This window comes from Amblyraja radiata, chromosome 21, assembly GCF_010909765.2.
Source record: "Amblyraja radiata isolate CabotCenter1 chromosome 21, sAmbRad1.1.pri, whole genome shotgun sequence".
Lineage (NCBI taxonomy): Eukaryota > Metazoa > Chordata > Chondrichthyes > Rajiformes > Rajidae > Amblyraja > Amblyraja radiata.
Window position 1 is genome coordinate 39,479,194 of NC_045976.1, and position 6,000 is coordinate 39,485,193.

General features: G+C 47.4%; 1 protein-coding gene across 2 annotated transcripts in view; it reads right to left on the reverse strand.

Moving 5' to 3' along the window:
* Positions 1–6,000, reverse strand: part of celf2 (CUGBP Elav-like family member 2) — a 579,470-nt gene that overhangs the window by 393,755 nt on the left and 179,715 nt on the right. The window lies entirely within an intron of this gene.

Consider the following 6,000-nt stretch of genomic DNA (forward strand, 5'->3'; position numbering starts at 1 on the left):
TTCCCACCGTGGTACAGTGGTCCATTGACTTTTTTCTATAAATGAAACACAAATACGAGTAGCAAACACACAAAACAAGCAGGCTCGGACTTGCTAGTGACTATATTCGGGGACATGGGATCTGTGGAGTGGAAACTGACGATGTCCTTGTCTCTACACATGAGCCTTGGATCACTTGGCCCTTCTGGAACTTGGACTTCCCACATTGTTACTGAAGCCACACGTTTTTCCCAAGAGAGACAATTAATGGCTGCAAGGATGGATGACTCTCATAAAGTCACAGCCACAGAGTGATACAGAGTGGAAACAGGCCCTCCAGCCCAACTTGCCCACAGCGACCAAAGTGCCCCATCTACACCCGTCCTACCTGCCTGCTTTTGGCCCATATCCCTCCAAACCTGTCCGATCCATCTACTTGTCCAATTGTTTCTTAAAAGTTGCAATAGTCGCTGCCTCAACCACCTCCTCCGGCAGCTCGTTCCGTATAACCTACTTTTTGAAACTTCAGAATGTTTCTATTTTAGCAATTCCTATTTTTAATTGTAAGTGGGAAAAAAAAGTGGAAAAAGTTACCCCTCAGGTCCCTATTAAATCTTTCCCCTTTCCCTATATCCTCGATTCCCCAACTCTGGACAAGAGACTCTGTGCGTCCACCCGATCTATTCCTCTCATGATTTTTGTACACCACTATAAGATCACTCCTCATCCTCCTGAGCTCCAAGGAATAGAGTCCCAGCCTGCTCAACCTCTCCCTGTATCTCAGACCCTCGAGTCCTGGCAACATCCTCATAAATCTGCCCTGTACCCTTTCCAATTTGACCACATCTTTCCTGTAACACGGTGCCCAGAACTGAACGCAGTCCAAACGCAGTCTCACCAATGGACAATAGACAATAGGTGCAGGAGTAGGCCATTTGGCCCTTCGAGCCAGCACTGCCATTCAATGTGATCATGGCTGATCATCCCCAATCAGTACCCCGTTCCTGCCTTCTCCCCATATCCCCTGACTCCGCTATCTTTAAGAGCCCTATCTAGCTCTCTCTTGAAAGTATCCAGAGAACCGGCCTCCACGGCCCTCGGAGGCAGAGAATTCCACAGACTCACAACTCTCTGTGAGAAAAAGTGTTTCCTCGTCTCCGTTCAATGTTTCCTCACCTCCGCTCCTCATCACCAACGTCTCAAAATGCACGACAATATGTTTGTACTCCCCTTGAGTGCCGAAGATTCCCCTAATAACTCTCATGCTACAAGCTCTGCAACATCTGGCTAAATCGCATTACAGCAAAGAAAATAAAAATTAATTGCAGATTAAAATCAATCAACTGCTAATCAGCTTTGAATTATTCACAGCTCCGCTAATCTCGTTAAAAACTGATAAGGATTGACATCAAAAGATATGACTGACAATACAGGCCAGATGAGCACCTACAATATGTTTAGTTCAGAGGTAGACAAAAGCGCTGGAGAAACTCAGCGGGTGCAGCAGCATCTATGGAGCGAAGGAAATAGGCAACGTTTCGGGCCGAAACCCTTCTTCAGACTGATGTGAGGGTGGGGATGGGGGGAGAAGAAAGGAGAAAGGAAGAGGAGGAGCCAGAGGGCTGAGGGAGAGCTGAGAAGGGGAGGAGACAGCGAAGGCTACCGCAAATTGGAGAATTCAACGTTTATGCCGCTAGGGTGCAGACTGCCCAAGCGGAATATGAGGTGCTGCTCCTCCAATTTCCGGTGGTGCTCACTCTGACCATGGAGGAGGCCCAGGACAGAAAGGCCGGATTTGGAATGGGAGGGGGAGTTGAAGTGCTGAGCCACCGGGAGATCGGGTTGGTTAATGCGGACCGAGCGGAAACGATCGCCAAGCCTGCGCTTGGTCTCACCGATGTAGATCAGCTGTCACCTCGAGCAGCGGATGCAATAGATGAGGTTGGAGGAGATGCAGGTAGAACCTCTGTCGCACCTGGAACGACTGCTTGGGTCCTTGAATGGAGTCGAGGGGGGGAGGTAAAGCGACAAGTGTAGCATCTCTTGTGGTTGGAAGGGAGAGTGCCCGGGGAGGGGGTGGTGCGGGAGGGAAGGGAAGAATTGTAGTTAAGTTCACTTTATTATTATCGCCTACATGGTGAAAAGTTGTTTTGTTGCCTGCTATCCAGTCAGCGGAAAGATTATACATGATTACAATCAAACCGTTCAACTTGCACAGATACAGGATTAAGGGGATGCCGTTCAGAGAAAAATAAAGTCTGAGTTTGAAGGTCTCCAATGAGGTAGACGGGAGGTCAGGACCGCTCTCCAGCTGGTGAGCGGGCGGTTCAGTTTTCTGATAACAGCTGAGAGGACAGCGTGGGTTTTCTCCAGGTACTCCGGTTTCCTCTCACATCCCAGAGACGTGCGGGTTTGTAGGTTAATTGGCCCACGTGCAATTTGCCCCAAGTGTGTCGGAAGTGGGATAACATGGAACTAGTGTGAACGGGGTGATCTGTGGATTTGGTGAGCTGAAGGGCCTGTGTCCAAAGCACTTCATTCAATTATTCTCTCAGAAACATAAACAGTTTGAGTCTGAAGAAGGGTCCCGACCCGAACCGTCACCTCTCCATCCTCTCCAGAGATACAGCCTGACCCGACTCCAGCGCTTTGTGTCTATCTTTGGTGTAAACATTTCCCATTTGGCAGGACCCAACTAGAATCTGACTCATATTAAAGGCACGGAGGCAGGCGAGGAAACAAAAGAGTGTACACACAAACAGTCCCTTACTGCCGAGCCCTCCCTCAATTGTAAGCAAGGATTTATATGAAAAAAATATTGTTGAAAAGCCAGAACTGGCTTTCTGGGAGTCACCTTTTAGTTGGGGTCAAGGGAAGAGCATTCACGTCAAGGCCCTGTTGCCACCAATCTTTCCACCACCATGCACAAGAAGTGCAAGAAGTGACAAGACAGACACCATTGTATGCAGATGCCGAGGAGTGTGTTCAACTCTGGCTGAACATCTTCTCATCTTGTGTGTGGACTCGATAAGAAGAAGAAGACCTTTTAGTTGGGTGAGATTTTACCAACATAGAAACATAGAAAATAGGTGCAGGAGTAGGCCATTCGGCCCTTCGAGCCTGCACCGCCATTCAATATGATCATGGCTGATCATCCAACTCAGTATCCCGTACCTGCCTTCTCTCCATACCCTCTGATCCCCTTAGCCACAAGGGCCACATCTAACTCCCTCTTAAATATAGCCAATGAACTGGCCTCGACTACCCTCTGTGGCAGGGAGTTCCAGAGATTCACCACTCTCTGTGTGAAAAAAGTTCTTCTCATCTCGGTTTTAAAGGATTTCCCCCTTATCCTTAAGCTGTGACCCCTTGTCCTGGACTTCCCCAACATCGGGAGCAATCTTCCTGCATCTAGCCTGTCCAACCCCTTAAGAATTTTGTAAGTTTCTATAAGATCCCCTCTCAATCTCCTAAATTCTAGAGAGTATAAACCAAGTCTATCCAGTCTTTCTTCATAAGACAGTCCTGACATCGCAGGAATCAGTCTGGTGAACCTTCTCTGCACTCCCTCTATGGCAATAATGTCCTTCCTCAGATTTGGAGACCAAAACTGTACGCAATACTCCAGGTGTGGTCTCACCAAGACCCCGTACAACTGCAGTAGAACCTCCCTGCTCCTATACTCAAATCCTTTTGCTATGAAAGCTAACATACCATTCGCTTTCTTCACTGCCTGCTGCACCTGCATGCCCACTTTCAATGACTGGTGTACCATGACACCCAGGTCTCGCTGCATCTCCCCTTTTCCTAGTCGGCCACCATTTAGATAATAGTCTGCTTTCCTGTTTTTGCCACCAAAATGGATAACCTCACATTTATCCACATTATACTGCATCTGCCAAACATTTGCCCACTCACCCAGCCTATCCAAGTCACCTTGCAGTCTCCTAGCATCCTCCTCACAGCTAACACTGCCCCCCAGCTTAGTGTCATCCGCAAACTTGGAGATATTGCCTTCAATTCCCTCATCCAGATCATTAATATATATTGTAAATAGCTGGGGTTCCAGCACTGAGCCTTGCGGTACCCCGCTAGTCACTGCCTGCCATTGTGAAAAGGACCCGTTTACTCCTACTCTTTGCTTCCTGTTTGCCAGCCAGTTCTCTATCCACATCAATACTGAACCCCCAATGCCGTGTGCTTTAAGTTTGTAAACTAATCTCTTATGTGGGACCTTGTCGAAAGCCTTCTGGAAGTCCAGATACACCACATCCACTGGTTCTCCCCTATCCACGCTACTAGTTACATCCTCGAAAAATTCTATAAGATTCGTCAGACATGATTTACCTTTTGTAAATCCATGCTGACTTTGTCCAATTATTTCACCACTTTCCAAATGTGCTGCTATCCCATCTTTAATAATTCCCGCTGTTGAATTATACTCCATAATACAAACATATTTCATTATTGTAGTTGTCTAGTAACCACAGCATTCTCTAGATTTGGTCCCCTAATTTGAGGAAGGACATTCTTGCTATTGAGGGAGTGCAGCGTAGGTTCATCTCAGTCTCAAAAGATTTCCCCTTTATCCTTAAACTGTGACCCCTTGTTCTGGACTTCCCCAACATCGGGAGCAATCTTCCTGCATCTAGCAAGAAGGCCCATTGAGTGTGGGCGACTGCACAAATGTCTCCTCCATTGTCAGAGTGAGGCTAAACGCAAATTGGAGGAACAGCATCTCATAGTTCGCTTGGGCAGCTTACAGCCCAGTGGGACGAATATTGATTTCTCTCACTTCAGGTAGCCCCGGCATTCCCTCTCTCTCTATCCCTCCCCCCACCCAAGTCTCGCTTTCACCCAAAACCAGCTAACAATGGCCTCTTTCCTTAATCACCATTACTTTTTTGCATATCTTTCATTCATTGTCTGAAGAAGGGTTTCGGCCTGAAACATTGCCTATTTCCATCGCTCCATAGATGCTGCCTTACCCACTGAGTTTCTTCAGCATTTTTGTCCACCTACCATTTCTTTGCTTGGTAACAAAGTTCCTTCTCAAACACCTTTGGCAGATGTGCTCTGTTGAAGCCATCATATCAACAGCATATTGAGGTTACAGGAATGGAAGGCAACCTCATCTCCATTACACAGCTACATCTCTTCACCAGATAAAAGCTGTCCAGGGTCAGAGCTCCCCAGAGGAGCATGGGTGAAGCTCAACAGACTTGGTACTGGAGTTGGGCGTTCCAATGCCAGCGTGTGGAGATGGGGGCTCCCTCCACCAGAGCCCAGCCTGTGAATGTGGAGCAGAACAACAGACAGCCAACCATGTCATCTCTACCACCCACCAAATGGAGCTGTGTCAGGGCCTGGCAGACATTGACGCCAACAGAGTCAACAACCCGGCTGCTCAACGCCCGGCTTGAGATCTAACTATTCCTTTGGTTTATTTATGTTTCATTCGCAAGAAGAAGGAGATTGATGTCAACCAACATCAGTAGCAAAGAGCCTATAGCGGAGCAAGATAGACCACTCCTGCTAAATGCAATGGGCTGACGTGTAGTAAACAACGGAACGGAACGTGGGCCTTTTTTTCATCCATTTCCGTAACCCGACCCGACCCGACCCGATCCGCAGTGTAATCAACATTGCGGGGGAACAGTTTGTGTTAATAAATTATAATTCTGAAAATGAGGAGAAGATTTTTACCAAATAACTTTTATTTTTACGAGGGTGTTTCCGTAACCGGCTTCCGTCTCCGCACTAGTATCTTTGCTCCGCTACGGGATCTTTGGTGCGGAGACGGAAGCCGGTTATGGAAATGGGGCCGAAAATTACCCATGAACCTGCCCATGACCGCACTACGTCTTTTTCGTCGAGTGATCTATCTTGCTCGCTATAGGGTCTTTGATCAGTAGTACTATTCCACCAAAAACAACATGGAGCATAAAATAAGGACAATGGGTGCAGGCGTAACACTTGAAGATAAATAACAATCTGCAAACAATGAAGAGTTAAATCATC